The 11,285-nt window shown below is 49.4% G+C and overlaps 1 long non-coding RNA gene across 1 annotated transcript; it reads right to left on the bottom strand.

Annotated features, from left to right (window-relative positions):
* Positions 1 to 223: 223 nt before the first annotated feature.
* Positions 224 to 627, bottom strand: LOC112874127. Its single transcript, XR_003224896.1, has 3 exons — positions 570 to 627; positions 369 to 476; positions 224 to 258 (listed from the first exon to the last, which is right to left on the bottom strand). It is a non-coding gene; the product is annotated as an uncharacterized LOC112874127 (long non-coding RNA).
* Positions 628 to 11,285: the final 10,658 nt, after the last annotated feature.

The following is an 11,285-nucleotide window of genomic DNA, read 5'->3' as shown; positions in this document are numbered from 1 at the left end:
CATTACAAATGCTTCTTAAATGGGCAAATGATAAAAAACTAAAGCAAACAACAAACTTACTCGTCAAGGACTGAGATGACTAGAGAATAATCACGTATCTGAGGCGCGCCCGACTCATCTGATGGAATGCTCGAGTCAAGGTAGAAGACTTGCTTGCTCCTGACATTGATGATGAGTGTAACCCAATGGTCGCCTGGGTTGTACGGCACCACAATGTGCTCCTTGTCAGCATGTACTCGCATGCACTTCACCATGTACCTAACCAAGTTGAAATGGAAACAAGCGGTTACATGTGTTAAATGGAAACAAGTGACTACATGTGGCTACAAGTTGAAATGAAAACAAGTTTAATTGTTGAATGTGCGAACCTGACCAAGCTATCTCTATCTGAATTCATAAATGTCACCGTCATCATCTGTGGGTCAATGTACCCACACTTCTTTCCGGTTCGACGCCTTGTCTCTTGTTGCATGTGCCTACACGATCCATATGAATTGAAATAGAAACGACTTAAATTGTTGAACGTATATCAAATGCATTGAAATGGAAACAAGTCTTAATCGACTTACAATGCAAAGCACCGAATGAGAGAAAGATCCAAAGCGTCGAGGTTGAAAAGGTCGAACAAATCGCTCCAGGCAACAATAAAGATGTTGCCTTTGCCCTCAAGCTGCAGAAAGTGCCGCTCTTGGTATGACACCATGATTTCTCGGCTTGATTGACATTGTGCATGTAGTAGTTGTGCAGGTCCACACAATATTGACCTGCTGCCCGAAGCTCAGAGACACTAAGCAAGGCCTTTCCAACCCTGTACTTTGGATTCTCAGAAGTGTAAGCCCTTGTGACCGGTTGTTTTATCTGCTCCACCTTTTTCTTACCCTCTGAGATCTCCCGCTTCGTCGCCATCGGCCTACTCTGCTTCTTCCTCACAGGATTAGCCTTGCTTGGCTTCTTGGGAGCGGTAGCTGGCTCTGTCGGAACAGGTGGAGGGGGGGTAATCTGAGGCTGAGTACGGACAGGAGGATGCGGATCCGGTAACGCTTCCCATGTATCCGGCAGCTGTGGGCATGGCTCAGAAAACGTCGGTGGCACTGCAGGACTCTGTGGCTGAGGTTGAGTGGTCGGTACTGAATCTGCATCTGCTGGATCAATATGAATACCAGCTCTCCGCCACTGAACCCTTCTCGCAACTGCATCCCGCAAAGTGGTGGTCGTGTCATCTGGTGGGAATTCCAGCTTGATATTCTTAGCAAACTCATGCACGTAGTCAATCTTGACCACAGCACAATCAGCCCTGACCTGCAGCAACAACAACAACAAAGCCTTTAAATCTCAAGCAAGTTGTACATACCAAAACAAAAAAAACAAAAAGAAATAGGAGAAAAGAAAAGAGAGGCAAAGACCAATGCACTGACCTGGACACCTTCAAGCTGGGACATACCGGGATACACAAGCCCGTTCCCGACCTCCAATTGAGATGAATCTCCGACCAGTTGCACGAGAAGACTGCATCGGGTCGGACGAGCCAAGCCATCTATCGTATCCGGCTCCACTGATGTAGGCACAATTGCCCTCTCTGTCCCTCTACTCTGAGAAGCACCCGCTGCAGTAGAAGTGAAGCTGTCCCTTCTCTCTTCACTCATCCTACTCCCCGGGAAATCAGGGAATGACAATCCCTGAGACTCGAAGATGGTCTTCAACTCTCCAAACACCTCCATCTTCACCTGCTTTTTGATCTCATCTATGTCAACCTTTGATGAGGAGTCTCGAGTCCACTTCCGGTATCTGCCTTTGTGTTCAAGGAACCCCTCCTTCCAGGTCAACTGACTGGAAACACCACGGACACGACCCCGTTGCTCACGGGTTCCCAAAGCCCTGGTGAGCACATCAAACTCCCTCACTCCTTCATTTGAACCTTGGCTGCTCTCCATCAAAGCCCTTTGAGCAACTTCCTCAGCGCTCGTGCTGTAGAAATTGATATTGCCATCCTCCGTGAGCTTTGACCTAGCACGCATAAATGGTGCCAGCCGTCCCTCAAACGATTCATAGGGATTCTAAATGCCCCTCTCTGCCAGCATCTCATCCTCCTGCTCCCACTTGCGTTGCTTTCCAGCATATCCCGCTGAGCCAAGGTGGTGGTCAAGCTCGTTCCGCGCTCGGAGACCCCGAAAATACTCACTTGACTGTTGGAACTCGGGAGTATTCCACTTTTGAACAAGCTCGTCCCAGGCTTCTTTGGTCAAGTCCGCATACTTGTCAAAAGGGTTCTCTTTCTTCTTCCAACACGTTAAAAAGCCTGCACGACAAAACAATAAATCTGCATAAGTGACAGTAGATAATGGAAAAATGTTAGTAAATGACAATAGTAAGTGACAACACTTTACTTGTTCTTGTAGCTCCTCCAGGCTTTAGAGATGATCTTCATAGCATGCTTCGTAGCCTTATCGTGCAACTCTATCGGATATTCAACATAGGGTTGAATATTGTTTTCGAAGATTCTCTTTTTGTCGTCCCAAGACAAGTCATCGAAATGTTCCAAGGTGAGTGGCACCCTTTGCCGGGCAGTGAGGCCACAAACCCATGCTAATCTCACCAAGATTGACGGGTCTTCGGGTGCTGCCTCAGAATTGATCCGGCCACAACTTTTCACATCTGATGGCTACGTTGTCTGTGACCTTTTCTTTCTGCCAGCACCAGACGTGCTAGCTCCTGACTGTGACCGTGCCGGCCGTCCTGATGATGCTCTGTCATCTGTAGGTTGCTGCACACTGTCCTCACCGCCTGCAGCTTGCTGCACACTGTCCAGACCACTGGACATCGTGCTACACGAGAAAGAAAAAAAAATAGATACAACCATAGAGTAAACGCTCCGAATCAGATACAACCATAGAGTAACCGCATGAATCCCATACCTAGGCCTAGACATGCTTAATGCTTTAGTGAATTCTCGCAAAGTAATCTCCATTTTTTGAAATATATGACTTAATCTTTGGTCATTAACCGCTCTTTTTTTTTAAATTTGGCTAGGTTGGTATCTTTTTGCTCTTGATAATTTGATTTGTTTTCAATTCTGTGTAGCAAAACATATTATGTGTGTCCATGGAAGATGTTTCTTGCCTCATACATCCATATGTAGGGTATGAACACTGACTAATTAGAAAGGGGGAAAGCTCACCTACGGCGGCAGTGGACGACGCTACGTTCGCTTGGGGCGGCGCCGCGGGGCCGGGGACGACGGCGCGACGGCTCGGGGAAGGCTCGACGGCGGCGGCACTCGCGGGTACGACGGCGCGACGGCTCGGGGAAGGCTCGACGGCGGCGGCACTCGCGGGGACGACGGCGCGACGTCTCGGGGAAGGCTCGACGGCGGCGGCACTCGCGGGGACGGGAGCTCGGGCCCGGGGGGCGCCGATAAGGCGGAGCGGCGCTGCAGGGCCGGGGATGACGGCCGCGAGGGAGTGACGGTCTGGCTCAACGATGACGGGCGGCGCGAGAGGACGGCGCGGCGGCGGGGAGCAGAGAACGGGTGTGAACGATTTGAAAATTTGACCTAAGTCCCAAGAAGGCCGAGCGGCGCGTTCTAAATGCACGACGTGCTCCCGTGCCTAAGGCGCGTCGCGCATCTCCATGCGCGACGCGCCGTAGTTAACGCGCGTCTCGCCTTTGATGCCCCCGAGTTGGTTGCCTGATCAGGCGCGCGTTGGGAGGGCATTTTGTCCCACCTCGCCAACGCAAGGAGAGTGCGTCCAGCTTATATGCTTGGGCGGTCTTTGCCGTTTCGAAATTACAATACATGTACCTTTGAGCCGTAGTTTCCTCTCTTTGCCCATGCTGGCGGTGTGGGTCTGGGGCCCGAGGGCTCCCTGGCCGGTCGAACCCGTTCAATCTGTTCGTGGTACCCTGCGGGTTGAGCCCGGTGGCCCCGAACCCCCAACCGGGGTAACTTTTTTTTGTTCTCTCTTTAGGCACAAGTGTTTTTTACATCATGGACCCCACGGTCCCTGGGTTCCGCCCGGACCCCCTTAGAACCGGAAAAATAATTGCAGACACCGGGGAATGCGCGACGCGCGGTACCCACGGCCCGTCGCGCATTGGTGTGGGACTGGGCCCCGAGGGCTCCATGCGGGTCGAACACGTTCAATCTGTTCGTGGTATTATGCGCGACCCGCGTTACCTACGGCGCGTCGCGCATGTTGTTATGCGCGACGCGCCCTAGTTAACGCCAGTCTCGCCTTTGGTGCCCCCGAGATGGTTGCCTGATCAGGCGCGCGTTGGGAGGGGATTTTGTCCCACCTCGCCAACGCAAGGCGAGTGCGTCCAGCTTACAAGCTTGGGCGGTCTTTGCCGTTTCGAAATTACAATGCATGTACCTTTGAGCCGTAGTTTCCTCTCTTTACCCATGCTGGCGGTGTGGGTCTGGGGCCCGAAGGCTCCCTTGCCGGTCGAACCCGTTCAATCTGTTCGTGGTACCCTGCGGGTTGAGCCCGGTGGCCCCGGACCCCCAACCGGGGTAACTTTTTTTTGTTCTCTCTTTAGGCACAAGTGTTTTTTACATCATGGACCCCACGGTCCCTGGGTTCCGCCCGGACCCCCTTAGAACCGGAAAAATAATTGCAGACATCGGGGAATGCGCGACGCGCGGTACCCACGGCCCGTCGCGCATTGGTGTGGGACTGGGCCCCGAGGGCTCCATGCGGGTCGAACACGTTCAATCTGTTCGTGGTATTATGCGCGACCCGCGTTACCTACGGCGCGTCGCGCATGTTGTTATGCGCGACGCGCCCTAGTTAACGCCCGTCTCGCCTTTGGTGCCCCCGAGATGGTTGCCTGATCAGGCGCGCGTTGGGAGGGGATTTTGTCCCACCTCGCCAACGCAAGGCGAGTGTGTCTAGCTTATAAGCTTGGGCGGTCTTTGCCGTTTCGAAATTACAATGCATGTAACTTTGAGCCGTAGTTTCCTCTCTTTGCCCATGCTGGCGGTGTGGGTCTGGGGCCCGAGGGCTCCCTTGCCGGTCGAACCCGTTCAATCTGTTCGTGGTACCCTGCGGGTTGAGCCTGTTGGCCCCTGACCCCCAACCGGGGTAACTTTTTTTTGTTCTCTCTTTAGGCACAAGTGTTTTTTACATCATGGACCCCACCATCCCTGGGTTCCGCCTGGAGCCTCTAGGTTTATAGGGAATGCACGACGCGTGTTACCTACGGCTCGTCGCGCATTATTATATGAGCGACGCGCCGTAGGTAACGCTCGTCTCGCCTTTCTTGTTCAGTTCCAGAACTGAATGTTCCAGAACAATTAAAGTCACAACCATTCAGTTCTGGAACTGAAAATTCACACATATTCATATCTCACAAATATGAATTCGTACTTCACAAATCTTCACACTTTTACCATATTTCACAAAGGAACAATTAAAGTCACACAATTCCCATACTTGACAAAGGAACAATTAATATACATTGTGTGCCCAATCATTTTGCTACTTTCCGTTGTTCCCTTGGTTTTTTGAAATTCTTGACTTTTTCTTTATGGTCGTTGTGCAAGTAGGGAGTTTCGTTGGCCGATGGTATTCTTGGCTTGATCATTGATGTGGCGAAAGGAGGTATCTCATCAAACTGATCAAACTCTTCCTCGTCGACCGCATTCTCAACACCGACGATTCGCCGTTTTCCAGGTATAACCACCTTGAGTCTTTTGTTTGTGGTGTCAGAAACATAGAACACTTGAGCCACATGTTGTGCGAGGACGAAAGGGTTCGTCTTGTATCCGTGACGGCTAAGATCGACACTAACGAACCCGTACTTGTCTTTTTGTACACCTCTATTTGCATCAACCCAATTGCAACGGAAAAGAGCAATTTTAAAACCGTGAAAGTCAAGCTCCCATATCTCTTGTATTTGACCATAGTACGCAGTTTTGTCCTCTCCGTTAACATCGTAAGCATCAACACGTACACCACTATTCTGATACATGCTTTTCTTATCTTGTCGTTCGGTGTAGAACGTGTATCCATTTATGTCATACCCTTGGTATGTCATAATGGTGAATATAGGACCAAGAGCCAAAATTTTGAGTTGTTCACTTATAGGAGTATCTGATCGTGAAATTCGATTCCAGAGCCAACCACAGAATTTGTTCATGTGTTCCTTTGCTAACCATGATTCACTGTGTCCAGGATTATCTCTAAGCAACAGCTCCTTGTGCTCATCAAAGTACTTAGACACATTGTCCATTTGTTGCAACACGTGGAAATGAGCCCTATGAAATAAATCTCGATCTGGAATTATAGCCTTCTTCCCGATCGTCCCCGTGCCTGTGAGCCTCCCCTCATGACGAGACTTGGGAACACCAACCGGGTTACTCGGGTCAGCGTAGTTTAGAGCCCACTCAATGGCTTCCTCTGTACAATATCCTTGTACCATGCTGCCCTCGGGGAAAGCTCGATTTCTTACTAGTGACTTCAAGATGCCGTTGAATCTCTCGTACGCATACATCTGGTGAAGGAACACAGGACCAAGTAGCTTTATCTCCTTGATAAGATGGCCCGTGAAATGAAGGCTGATATCGAAAAAGGCAGGTGGAAAATACATCTCAAGAACGCACAAAGTTTCATAGTGCTTGTTTTCCAATGACTCAAGATCTTCTTCACTTAGAACCTTTTGACCAATTGCATTAAAGAAAAAGCAAAGGTTCATAATAGCCTCCTGAACATTGACCGGTAGGATATTCTGAATTCCTATGGCAATCATCTGCGTCAGCAATACATGGTAATCATGAGACTTTATGCCGGGAGATAGCTTTAGATCAGGCATTGATACAAGCTTCGAGATGTTGGTTGAGTAGCCAGTTGGAACTTTCACACTTTTCAAGAACTCGCAAAACTCCTTCTTCTCATTCTTTGAAAGGGTGATGCATGATGTGGGCAGCTCCATTCCTTTAACGGAGTCATCATTGAGCCACAACTCTTCTCTAATTTTCATTTTCTTCAGATCAGCTCGTGCATGTGCGTGATCTTTCTTTTTTCCGTCCATGTTAAGCAATGTGCCGAGAAGGCTCTCACAGACATTCTTCTCCACGTGCATCACATCAATAGAGTGACGGACGTCTAAGTCCTTCCAATACGGTAGCTCCCAGAAAATCGACTGCTTCTTCCACATGTCATCTTCTTCAACAACGACCTTCTTGCCCCTCTTGCCTTTCTTCTCTCCTTTCCGCTTACCGAGGACAACATGGACATTCTTAACCATTTCGTAGACATCGTGACCTGAGAAATGCGGAGGAGGACGCCTCTTCTCGGCCTTACCGTTGAAGTGATCACACATGTTCCGGAACGGGTGTTTCAATCCAAGGTAGCGTCTATGTCCCATGTACACTATTTTTTTTGACTCACTCAAGTACTCAGAGTCCGTCTCTCTCAAACAATGTGGGCACCCGCAACCTACTTTCTTGCTCTGCCCGGACAAGTTCCGTGCCGCTGGAGAGTCATTGATAGTCGCGAACAAAATGGCTCGAAGCTGAAAGTACTCACGCTTGTACTCATCCCAGACCTCCACTCCTTCACACCACAGCAACTTCAGATCGTCAACCAAAGGACGGAAATAAGTGTCGATGTCATTCCCAGGTTGATGTGGCCCCGGTATCAAGCCCGACAGCATAATGTACTTCCGTTTGTTACACAACCAAGGCGGAAGGTTGTATATCATCAGAACAATTGGCCAGGTGCTATGTGTGCTATTGTTCATGAATGGGTTCATGCCATCTGTGCTCATTGCAATCCTAATATTCCTCGGATCTTCCGCAAATTTAGGATATAGCAAATCTATGTTCCGCCATTGTGTGGCATCAGCAGGATGTCTTATCAACCCGTCCACCTTATGCTTCTCCTTGTGCCATCGCAACAATTCTGACTCCTTTTTGTTTGCAAACCAGCGCACCAATCGTGGAACAATTGGAAAGTACCAAAACACCTTTTTAGGTCCGCCCTTTGTTCTGTTGCAGTCCGCATCATCACCACCATCTTTTCTACGATTGAATCGATCGAGTCCACAAATAGGGCACTTCTCAAGGTCCTGATAATTCGAGCCACGATAGAGAATGCAATCATTCTTGCACGCATGGATCTTTTCCACCTCCAATCCTAACGGGCAGATAATCTGTTTGGCCTCATAAACGGTCTCAGGGACGGTGTTGCCTTGTGGAAGCATGTCCTTAAGGAGTGCTAACAACTCCTTGAAACTGCCATCACTCCATCCGTGGATTGCTTTCAACTGGAAAAGCTTCACCATTGCAAATAGCCTTGAGTATTTCAATCCACAACCAGGATAGAAAGGTTTCTTAGAGTCTTCGATCATCCTCTTGTACTTTCCGAATTCGCCTCCTTTGAACTCATCGTCGCCGTGTCTGTCAGCATTGCAAACCATCTCCTCTATGTTATCAACCTGTCAAGCCAGACATGAAAAGTCATATTAGCACGACCTTATTATACTAATTGTAAGCTGTATTATGGGGCCGGGTTTGATTACTACCTGTTCCATGATGTCGGCATTGCTCAACCCTAGTATATCCGCCTCATCCACATCGTCGTCCTCTTCTTCGACAACGCTATGGACCTCCCTCTCCACATAGGAATCCCTACTCTCTGCTTCATTAAGTCCTTCTTCACCGTGTTTATTCCAACATCGATAATCCTCCATGAATCCACGTTTGATCAAGTGTGATTTCAACACGTGCTCTTGAAGATATCGCTTCTCATTTTTGCAATTTTTGCATGGGCAATAGAGATACTGTATACCATTGTCCACCATATCTTTCTTCGCGTTCTTAATGAATGCTTCAACACCATCCATAAACTCCTTGCAAAGGCGTGGACCATACATCCAACGCCGATACGACATCTATATAGAATATGAAATCAAAACGTTAGGATTCTCATAGTTTGAGGCCATGCACAACTAGTGTTTAAGTTCAAATATTGTTAGATGGCAAATGACATGATATCATGTGCTAGGAAAAATATTTTAAGATTTTCATCTTTACTTTTCATGCTATATGATTTATCTCGGATTAATTTAGTATTAGATGCTCTTAACGTCTGAAGACAATCATGAAAAAATCTTGGTGTATTTTCGAACATAAGTTATAATGCCCTATTCTAGCCATAAAAGTTTGAACTTAGAACTTAATTATTACATGGTGAACCAAAAGAATCGATATCATGTCGGAGGTACCTTGCCACTGCCCCCGCGACACACGACAGCAAGAAGAGGCTCGATCATGCTCCAGCCGCCCGCCGCGACACGCTCCCGACGAGATCTCCACCGCCCGCCGCGGCAGATCCACCCAGCCGCACATCCGCCAGCACCACTTTCCCCAGATCCACCCAGCCGCACCACCAAAGTATTAGACTGCAAGTTCGGACAGCTTGTTCGGACCTCCAGACCCCAAGGCGGGTCTTGTCTGAGGCCCACGACGCAATCTGAGACGCGCCATCCAGTGGCGCGTCCCCCATCAGCATGATCTGAGATGCTCCATCCAGTGGCGCGTCTCCCATCTGCATGATCTGAGACGCGCCATACAGTGCCGCGTCTCCCATTTGTAAATGGCTCGTCTCCCATCCGCATGATCTGAGACGCGCCATTCAGTGGCTCGTCTCCCATTTGTAAAGCGAGACGCGTCCCGGCTATTTAACGAAAGAAAATAGTCGCGAGATGTACCGCTGAACGAGATGAGCACGGCTGAAATCTCCCTCCCCAGCGTCCCGGAGACCGAGGAGCTCGCCACCACCAAAATCCCCCTCCCCAGCGTGCCAGAGACCACGGCGCTCGGCATCACTCTCCTCGGCGCATCCTCCGAGACCTCCGCGCTCCCGGAGTGCACCGCTTCGGAGATCACGGCGGTCGCCACCGGCAGATCTGCGGCGCCTCCTCCAGCCGGCTTCTCCACCACCAGCCGCAGATCTGCGACACGGGGACCACAGCTCCCTTCACCACCAACATCCCCGGGCTTCTCCACCACTAGCTGCAGATCTGCGACACGGGGACCACAACGCCCTTCACCACCAACATCCCCCATTGTTGCAGGTATTTGTTGTAATCGTCGCATTCTGCCTGAATCGGCATCAGCAAACCCACGGAGGAAGCTTCTCTTTGTTTGCTGTACTGGTGGTCACCTATCGATTTCTATTGTCTCACGAAACCCACGAAACACGAGCTGGTCCAGGATGAAATTTCCGAGCTTGACGAAGCTGTTTAGCTGCTTCGGCGGCTGCCTCCCCTGCAGCGACTGTGCAGTCACCGTAAACTGCTGTGTCTCGGGGAACAACAACGCAAACAGGGGGCAGGACGTTGATTCAGCTCGCGAAGCTGCTAGCGCTCCTAAGCCAGCTCCAATGCCTGATTTAATATCTATGTAATAATTGATGTCGATGTAATAATAATTGCTGGATTTAGCCTAGACATTGTAATGTATTGTGACATTATTCGTATTTGAGACAATGTAATGGAATGTTCGTTCGGTTTCAAGGGATTGATTCCATGTACGTGTAATGTAATTGTATTGTACGCTACAGACGCGCCCCACAACGAAACTTTACGACAGCTTTTTCGTACCCCTTTTTGGATCAATGGGAGACGCGCCTTACTAACGCTCGTCTCTCATTACTATGAGAGACGCGTCTTACTAAGGCTCGTCTCGCATTACTTTCAAGCCCTCCCACGCTGCATTGAGGTGGGAATAAATGCGAGACGAGCCACATTAAGGCGCATCTCAGATCTCAAAATGATCGGAGACGGGCCCTCCCACGGCGCGTCTCGCATTTGTCTCCCCCACACCACAGCGCCTCGCCCGCATTTTTAGCTCGACTCTCTTTCTGAGACGTGCCCTTAGAGGCTTGTCTCAGATTGCTTGCTCCTATTTGCTGTTTTGGCGTAGTGGTAACCAAAATCCAGGCAATCGTTTTATTACGAGAGACACAATACATGCAACTGACAAAAAATGAAATATGTGTATGTGTGGTACTCATAGATAGTGACATGTGAGGTTCATGTGGCAACTGGTGCCGAATTGGAACTTGTAAAGATTGGAGCTGCAGTTCCGTTTGGAGGAGCAGGCTAAACCAATGCAAGCAATACAATGGATGGCAGATTGGTGTGGCGCGTGCTGTGGAGCCTATCAGCCGGGGGTAGGTTTCAGGTTCAGGTAGCTTCCTCCTTTCTTTTTGGAAGGTAGGTAGCTAATACGCTTCTTAGAACTATAGTTTGGCTGCTGGTTCTTTTGTGGGAGCTAGCTA

This window comes from Panicum hallii, chromosome 9 (genome assembly GCF_002211085.1).
Source record: "Panicum hallii strain FIL2 chromosome 9, PHallii_v3.1, whole genome shotgun sequence".
Taxonomy (NCBI): domain Eukaryota; kingdom Viridiplantae; phylum Streptophyta; class Magnoliopsida; order Poales; family Poaceae; genus Panicum; species Panicum hallii.
Note: the sequence above shows the minus strand (reverse complement) of the source record. Positions and strands in the feature narration are given on the sequence as shown.